This window comes from Trematomus bernacchii, unplaced genomic scaffold, assembly GCF_902827165.1.
Source record: "Trematomus bernacchii unplaced genomic scaffold, fTreBer1.1, whole genome shotgun sequence".
NCBI lineage: Eukaryota > Metazoa > Chordata > Actinopteri > Perciformes > Nototheniidae > Trematomus > Trematomus bernacchii.
In genome coordinates this window covers 91,470-100,664 of record NW_022987538.1, presented here as the reverse complement: position 1 = coordinate 100,664, position 9,195 = coordinate 91,470, and the positions used below count along the sequence as shown (strand labels likewise).

The window sequence follows — 9,195 nt, the reverse complement described above, 5'->3', positions numbered from 1 at the left end:
TATGGCGCATTTCCATTACAGTTTAGGAACTGGGGCAGTATCTATAGTAACGCAGTGTAGGCGGAGCCGTGACGTGATCTTCAGAGGACCCCAGAAAAACAACACAGCCGTTAGCTGTTAGCACTCAGAGCTCACAGCTCCTCATATATGTTCAGAAACTAGACAAAAGTTAAACAAGTACAAACCACAGACTGCCTGTGTCATGGTGAATACAGTCGCTGCTTTATTTATGTCTGTATAGGCCGTTGTTGTGAGTGTGGACGGTTGGAGCATATACTGCGTTAGCTTAGCCAATCTCCATTTAGAAAACAAGCATTTTAAAAGGTGTTTCGCCTGCCGTCTGTCTGCAGACTTGACAAAGCATTAATTCATGGGTTTTACTAACCGGTATCAGTATGTTGTTACTTCGGCATCATTTTGAAACGTGTATTACAATTAAATCACGGTCAAATATGTCAATCTTGTTGTAGTTGTTGCCCCCTTGCCAGCGACGCTCTCTCTAGTTTAGCATACTCAGCCCGACTCAGCCTCGTTGTCTCTGGCCCTGGACCCACGATTTTATGAGGCCAGAAAAACTGTGAATTAGGACCCGCCGGCCGGTACTAGGCCAAGTGGAAACGCAACCAAAAGACGGGCCGCTGACGTCACAGCCCTCTTAAACCGGGCTGCGGGCTGTAGTGGAAATGCGCCATTAGACTCCAAATAATGCTGTTTACCATAGTGGTAGGGGCTGCATTATAGCAACGCCCGCACTTGTAAAAGGGCGCGTGGCGGTGCGTTCAGCGGCCTTAGTAAGACACACTACGCCTGTAAAAGCTCCGGTTAATGCTGTTTTCCATAGTGACGGAAATAGCATTATGATGGAGCGTGCGCTCACACGTGAGCGTGCGGCGGTGCGTTCAGGGTCCTCAATAGATAATCGGCCCTTTCTGTTTCGACCCCCCACGGGCAAATCTTCCCTTTACGGGGAGTTTGGCGGCGGAGCGGGTCATCAGAGAGTATCACAGCTTTATAGCTGCGGCCCCACAGCTAACACAATGTTATGAGGAATGGAAACTCAGCTGTGTACTGACAAAGTGGATGGACAGGACGCTGAAACGGGGCTATTCACTCCAGATTCAGGCTCTGGTGCAGAAACAGGCTGTGTCTGTTGTGCATCCTCAGCACAGAGAAAAGGGTCTTTATTCCATGTATTTCCTGGTTCTCAAGAAAACAGGGGAATTCAGACCTATTCTAGATCTCCGCGGCCTGGATCGTCATATTTCCTGCAGGAAATGTTTCACAATTAACATGCGGAATCTCTAGGGCTTGTGCAGCCAGGCGATTGGTTCACCACCATCGACCTGAAAGACGCGTACTTTCATGTGGAAATTGTTCCAGAGCACAGAAAGTATCTGCGTTTTGCCTTCCAGGGAATAGCCTACGAGTACAACAGGCTGCCGTTCGGTTATTCCCTATCCCCACGCACATTCAGCAAATGTGTGGCCACAGCGCCTCAACCGCTGCGCACACACGGCATGAGAGTTTTCTTTTACACAGACGACCTCATAGTCATGGCTGGGTCCTGGGAACAGGCAATGTTTTGCACAGCGCAATTGATCACACACCTAACCAAATTAGGTTTTGCGATCAATTGGAAAAAGAGCACGAGTTGTTTACTAATTTGGGGTGACCAGAGTGGCGCGACACTTAGACCGAACCCCTCCTTTGTGCCTAAAGACCTAAGGAGTGCGTTCAGGTCGAGGGCTATTCAGTTAGGGGGTTTTAGTCTCCCCCCATGGTGGGGACAGGGAGGCTAAACTGCACCTCCTCTGCCCGGTGCGTGCGCTAGCATGTTATGTGGAGCACACGGCTGCCCTTAGACGCACCGAACGGCTGTTTGTGTGCTTCGGGGGCGGGGTGATCGGGAAAGCTCTGTCCAAGAAACGCCTGGCAGGCTGGCTCTGCGAGTGCATTGCACATGCCTACGGACAGGCAGGGAGAGCCTGCCCCACGTGGATTCGTGCGCACTCCACACGGGCTGTAGCTGTGTCAACAGCCTTATTTAACGGTGTGAGTGTGGAGGATATATGCACAGCGGCGTCTTGGTCGACGCCAGGCCCCTTTATAAGGTTTTATCTCTTGGACATGTCTGGCTCTTTCTCCTCGTCTGTGCTTGCTGGGGCAACACAGGATTTGTAGGGGAGGGGGGGGGTTGTGGGTCAGTTGGCATCTGACCCCCTCCCCGGACGTGATGCGCCTTCGCCTTTCCTGGGGCCTTTCTGAGGGTCCCGGGATAGGCAAGGGGCGCGCTGGCCCGTTACGGGGCGGAGGGGCTGCCCCCCTCCTGCCGAGAGGGTAGCCCCCCCACATTTCAGTCCTCTCACACTCTGCACGGGGTCAGTGCTTGAGTGTGAGGCATGGGCGCTGGCGCTCTCCCTGTTATCCTTAGGGATTCAGGAAGGCAGGTGCGTAGTAAGCCCATACGGGGCCGAGGGGGCTCTCCCCATCCGTCTATGGGCGGGGGGGGGGGTCCCCCGGCACTGTTTTTTGAGCACACTTTCTGCGAGGTAGGCGCAGCAGGGTGTGCTCTGTCAGCCGCAGCCCAGATTTCTCCTCGGTCATAACCGGGTTAAAGGAGAAGGTGGGCCAGCAGCTGCTGACCAGAAAAGCCGGTCAGGGGCAGTAGGGTGGATTGGTGTTGGACGAGAGTGCGCGTATACATCAGGGCTCCACCCACTGTACCCATAGAGTCCAGTAGAGAGCGGAGCCTGTGAGAGATATAACGGAGGGTTACGTATTGTAACCCTAGTTATATAAGCACAGGTGGAGCCCTCTACTCAGGGCACTGTCTGTCCTATTCCGCTCGCTGAAGAGAGGTATAGGATGATAGTCAGGAGGCGAGGCCTCCTTTTATACGGTGTGATGCACGCGCATTCAGGTAGGCCCGCCCTAGGCCGGCTACGTCTATAGAAGTCTCAGTGGGAGAATGCACCCAGGATAAGGTAGTACCCATAGAGTCCAGTAGAGGGCTCCGCCTGTGCTTATATAACTAGGGTTACAATACGTAACCCCCCGTTTTCTACTGCTGCTGATATAATGAAGTCACATGATGTCCACTTACTCTGTCTCTGAAGGTCGGTCTTTAAAATATATTGGTTCACTCCTCGACCAGTCACTCTTCATGGACACACAGCTGGGTCCAGGTCCAGGTCCAGGTCCAGGTCCAGATCCAGGTCCAGGTCCAGGTCCATGCTGCTCTGGGCTTCAACACACACACGCACACACACACACACGCACGCACGCACGCACACACACACAGAGCTTTGAGTGTGAATAATGCCTGCTGAGCTCTGGAGAAGAGGACAGTCAGAGGTCTTCATCTCACCTCTGAGCTTTGGTGAGGCGTTCAGGGTTCCCACTCAGAGCGGGTTCAGTGTCCTCACAGGGATTCATAGCAGAGCTCACACCTTCACACACACACGACCACCTGCTGGAGAACCACACATTATCTCATCAGGACACAGAGCTCACACACCTCCAAACTAAACACACTCATGAGACAGTTTCCATGATGTGGTCTCTTTGAGCTGCAGCGTCTCATGCCCCTTTCACACCGGCGCTTTTTCAGCTCCGGCTCGGAGCTGGAGCCTGAAAAGCGCCGGTTTTTCCTGTTCACACCGCAGCGGCGCCGCCTCATAGCTCCGGAATGCGGTTCACTTCCAGCTCCAAAAAATTGTCGGTCTAGAGGCAAGAGCTTCGGAGCTAGAGGCGGCGTCGCTTACGTCTCTCTTACGTCGAGGCGTGCAGGAAACTAAACCCACCTCCCCATAACATGGGTCGACTGAAGAGTCTCGTCATGCCTGCCTACAAGCAGTAGCGCTGAGCAAAGTGACTAGAAGGCAACCACACACTTATAAAAAAAAACACACTTTATAAAGTCAGGCAACACTAACCAGGCTTCGTGTGATTCTGTTTATTTGTACCTTACTTTGACCATCCGTTCGCTGTTATTGATCATTGTGGAGAGCAGGCAGACGTTTTGTTTGTTATTATAGCAGCTATCGGATGGAATCAATACATGGGCTGCACAGGTTGTCATGTCCGACTATCACAAGTAGAATCATAATGAAAAATACGCCGGTAAAAAGTGCCTGTAGAAAACGGCTTAGCAAGTAGTCAGTTTAGCTTCGGTTGCTATGCTAACATCACCCATGTTATACCAGAGAAACTTTCATAACAGCGTTGTGATGCCAAACAGCGTCAATTCAGACTGACACACATTCACTTAAGGGGAACTGGGGATATGTATCAGCTGCTTGTGTGACAGTCAGACAGTGAATACTTTAGAGCCGTGTGAGCTAACCCGGAGCTAACGGGAGAATAAACTCCCGTGGAAGAGCAGCCAGCACTGCAGCGGTCGCTAAATGCCGCTGAAACACATTAATAAACAATGAACCACGATCATCGACCCGACGCAGTCCCCCCCCCCGTTGTTGTTGTTGTGAGCTCCGTTGGGGAGAAAATCAGCGATGTAAACGGTGGCGTCATGACGCAGCAGCGGCAGCTCTGGGCAGTGTGAACAGAGCGGGAGCTGAAAAGGGAAACCGGAGTTGAACCAGAAAAGCTCTAGCTAGGAGCTAGAAAGGGAAAAGCGCTGGTGTGAAAGCCGCATTAAAGATACTCTCAATGCTCTGTGGTCTTCAGGATGGTTTGAAGACTTCAGGAATATCCTTCATGTGGATTATACTTGGCCTTTCTATGCAGATCACTTCTATTGGACGGACTGTGAAGAGCTCAGCAAGCCTTAAAATCTTCCTCTGTTTTAGAGGTTCATACATTTTAAACAGCCAACAGGAAACTGAGTTTGGAGTTCGGAGCAGAAGATTTGGAGGGTAAGAAATAAAGATGGAGAAAATAAAGTTATTGATATATTTTTTTAAAAGAACAAGAAATTGATTATCTGTATTATTTTAGTTCCTTTAATAAAGGAACACACTAGTGGTTTGTGATTGGACAGAGAAGAGTCTGCTTATTGTCCCGAGTCAGTGGTGAGGACCAATCAGAGCAGAGGAAGCTCGACCAGATGAAGCTGATGGAGGATTTCACTGCACCTTGACTCAGGTGTTAGGTACTTTTAGCTTTTATGTACTTTAGTTCACTTCATTACCTGCTACTTTATACTTCTACCATTCTACTTCCTAGAAGCAAGTATTGTACTTTCGTCTGCAGTACATTTATGTGATATTTTAAGATAAAAAAAATTCAGCTCTAGATTAATAACACTAAATATAATCACCAAAATATCATGCAATAACTATATATTAAAATATTCTGGTGCAGAATGAGTACTTTTACTTTTGTACTTGAAGTATATTTTGATGTTTAAACTTGTACTTTAGTGAAGTGTTGAATAGAGGACCTGTAACAGATTATTATCACACTGTGGTTTCACTAATGTTTCTGAAACTAAAGATCTGAGTCCTTCGTCCTCCTCTGAGAGAAACCAGAAACCAGCTGCAGTTCCTCAGAGTGACCACTGGAGTTCCTCCATTTACCTGTTCCCTGTTTAACTCCGCCTCCTCTTCTTCTCCCCTCCTCCTCCTCCTCCTCCTCCTCCTCTCCCTCATTAGATCTGTAAACTGGTTTTCCATCGTTCCAGATCTCACTAAGGTGAACACACCTTTAGGTTTTATTTTTGGCACATATTTGAGCTTCCCGACTGAATTGAACACCTTTTTTTGGTTTGTTGACATGTTTAGACTTGAGTTTTCTATTTTTATAGTGAAGACTAAGAAACAAAATGGCTTCTGCTCAGCTGGTGTTTAACACAGAACACCTGAAGAGAAGACTACAATAGAGAAAGACTCACAGTTTCATCAGAAACTAAAACCTTAATGTGCTCTGTGAAAAAAGAAAATATGTTGAAAGCCTGTCAGCTAAAGTAGTGAAACAGTTCCCGTTAAATTGTTTATAGAATATATTCTAATGCCATCAGATACAGGTATTGGCTGTAAGTACATTTTGAAACTGTACAGTCTAGTACAAGTACACTTCTTCATTATCAGGACACATGTAACAAGGTGAGAATACTGCATTAAGACGTTTGAATTTCACTGTTTAGACTTTAGATCAGAGTTCCTGAGGGGGGGGGGGTCAGGAGGGCGTGTTGATCGACCAATGAAACGCAGCCAGAGTCTCTCAGGTGTTTCAGGAACAAAGGCCCAGGTGAGCTCTCTGATGGCTGCTGGGTCCTAGTGCCCGCCCTCTGCCTTCCCCTCCACATCAGTAGCCGTCCTGACAGACTGACCCCCATCAGCCTGAACTCCTCTTCCTCCTCACAGGGAACTCTTTAAACTAACCTGCACTCTCTCTGCTCTCACAGCTAGGAGGCCATCTTGTTTCCCAGCTTTAAACAATCACACGTTCATCAACTCAAGCGTTTCTGCGACCACAACAATTAACAACGTCAACCAATCACAGCTCCACTTACTGAACTGTTAGCCGTGAGCTTCATCAGTAGCAGCCTCGTCTGAGCTTCATCAACTTCAGCGTCCATCAGACGAAGTGAAGTGACGCCGCTTCCTATCCTGAGTGTGTGTGTGTGTGTGTGTGTGTGTGTGTGTGTGTGTGTGTGTGTGTGTGTGTGTGTGTGTGTGTGTGTGTGTGTGTGTGTGTGTGTGTGTGTGTGTCCTCGCCTCACTATGACAGTTAGCAGTCAGACTGGTTGGACTGAGTCTCAGTCTGTGCTGCGTTCACAGGATCAAATGTGTTTGTGAATATAAATATTGGGAAGGGATCTTTAACAGAGTTTCCTGCTACTCTAACCTGCAGTGCCTTTTATCAAAACATAGGAAGTCATTACTTTTTTGCAATTTTGCAGAATAGCCTATAGAGTGTCAGATTGGATTCTTTGCAGCCTCTGTTGTGTAGAGTTCTGCTTCCTGGACACAGCTTGAATATATACATTCATTAAAACAACACAAACTGATCTCATCACTGCTCTTTGGTGATCTGGTTTTTCATTTGTAGAGTAACCGCAGCTGTCAGATAAGTGTAGTCCAGTAAAAAGTACAACATGTACCTCTGAGATGAGTACAGGTATCTCACTCTCATTTCAGGTGTAACATCCTCTCGATCGTGTGTTATCTCGATCATCTCTCCCACATTTCCGTGCCTCTTGCCTCACACCAACGTTCACTTTGTCATGCTGGGGATTGTCAACTTTCAGACTCTCAGACATCCATTAACCCCTTGAGCCCAACCACCCGGACGGATTGCAGTCACATTTTACCGGGTGTTTTTTTTTGTAAATTAGGGTTAGGAGTAGTTATACAAATGCTCCTTTCGTCTCATTAGTATGCATAAAAAGTGACAGGTCACACCTGCTAAGTCCCGCCCCCTAATTATGCTAATGAGCCCCTTTGATATGCTAATGACCTCCTTTGTTCGAGGTGTTATAACGTACAGGTGTCACATCCTCCCTGTAGCCCCCACCCCTCTCAGCCCACCCCCCTCCCCCTCACATACAGGTGTCACATCCGCCCTGTCGCCCCCACCCCTCTCAGCCCCCACCCCTCTCAGCCCCCACCCCTCTCAACCCACCCCCCTCCTCCTCCCTTACAGCAGGTGTCACATCCTCCCTGTCGCCCCCACCCCTTCCTCCCACCACCCCTTCCCCCCTTCCTTTAGCTGTGATGTCAGAAGATAGAGGTCGGGGGGTGGAGTTAGATAAAAAAAGAAATCCGTGCAAACTAGATAAAAAGCCACTCACCAAGTCACCTGAACTTTCAAAAACGAAAATGGCAAAGAGACACATCGATATGGGTTTAATCAGCGAGACGCCTGTGACAACTTACCGCCATCCGTCGGGAGCGCCAGTCAAGAAACGGGTGCAGTATCTGTGCCGGGTTCAGACCCTCCGTCTGAGGCTCTTCATGAAAAATGGAGTCTGGATGTGTGAGACTGTCTGTGTTTTCTTTAGAGCTGTTTTCAGTGAGACAATGCAGTTTCTGATCATTTTAAGTTTTCAAGTTTCAAGGCTTTATGGCATATGCCCATTAGCTACAGTGTAGATATGTCAATGAAAAACATAGGTCACAGGCTCCTCCAACAGTGCACATAAAACAGATAAAATACTGCAATAGAATGTTTTGATATGACAGATTTGTGCGTAATTCTCTCACAAAGGAACTGTAAGATACACGTTTATGTATGGAAAACTTTATAACTTGGTAAAATATTCATTCATTTGTAACGAATTGAGTTTTCTTCAAGAATCAAACTCTAATGGAGAGTTTATGATTTTGACACTGTTTCGATGAAACAATGCAGTTTTGATAACTTGACTTGACTAACATTACTTTTTTAAATATATGTTTTTAGATGCTTTACTTTTGATTTCTTTCATGTTATTTTAACACATTACTTTTTTCATATTTTACAACATACTGTGATATTTGTTTTTTTCTCTCCTTTTTTCCATTATATTTTTGAATATACAGACATTAAACGCAATAAGTCCCACCCCAATTAGCAAATCATCCAAAACTAAGGACCCCCACTAAGACGAACAGATTTTCTTTAAGACTGTGACTCTTAAAGGCACTTTGGGATTTTAGTAAAACAATCCAGTTTTCTGGAAATAACTTAAATGATTTTCGTTTTTTCTCCTACAAAGATACTTAAAGTTACACTTTGATGGATGCAAAACTTTATAACTTGGTAAAATATTCATTCATTTGTAATGAATTGAGATTCTTAAAGAATCAAACTCTAAATGGAGAGTTTGTGATTTTAACACTGTTTCGATGAAACAATACCGTTTTGGTAACTTGACTTGACTAACATTACTTTTTTAAATATATGTTTTGTTAGATGACTTTACTGATTTTTGCTTTTTTCTTCCTTGCTTTTGTTTGTGTTACTAGGATACTTTTAGATACACTTTGAAGTGTGCAACACTTTACAACTGATAGAATAGTATTTTGTAAGGAATTCGTTTTCTTGGTAGAATATAAAGTACTTTTGTAAGGAATTGGGTTTCTTAACAATCCTGCTCCACCATTAAATCACTTAATCTGCTACTTCCAGGCAAAAGCTTTTAAAACTTGCATCGTGTATTAAGTCATGTCTTGGCAAAAATGAGAGTCCTGGGTGCTTTAAAACATTTCTTAGAACATTTTTGATATATTCAAACACATAATGAACTGCAAT

General features: G+C 46.3%; 1 long non-coding RNA gene across 1 annotated transcript; it reads right to left on the bottom strand.

Moving 5' to 3' along the window:
* Positions 1-3,108: 3,108 nt before the first annotated feature.
* LOC117476173 lies at positions 3,109-6,598 on the bottom strand. The gene is made up of 3 exons (XR_004555253.1): positions 6,473-6,598; positions 3,368-3,472; positions 3,109-3,244 (listed from the first exon to the last, which is right to left on the bottom strand). It is a non-coding gene; the product is annotated as an uncharacterized LOC117476173 (long non-coding RNA).
* Between the last annotated feature and the right edge of the window lie 2,597 nt (positions 6,599-9,195).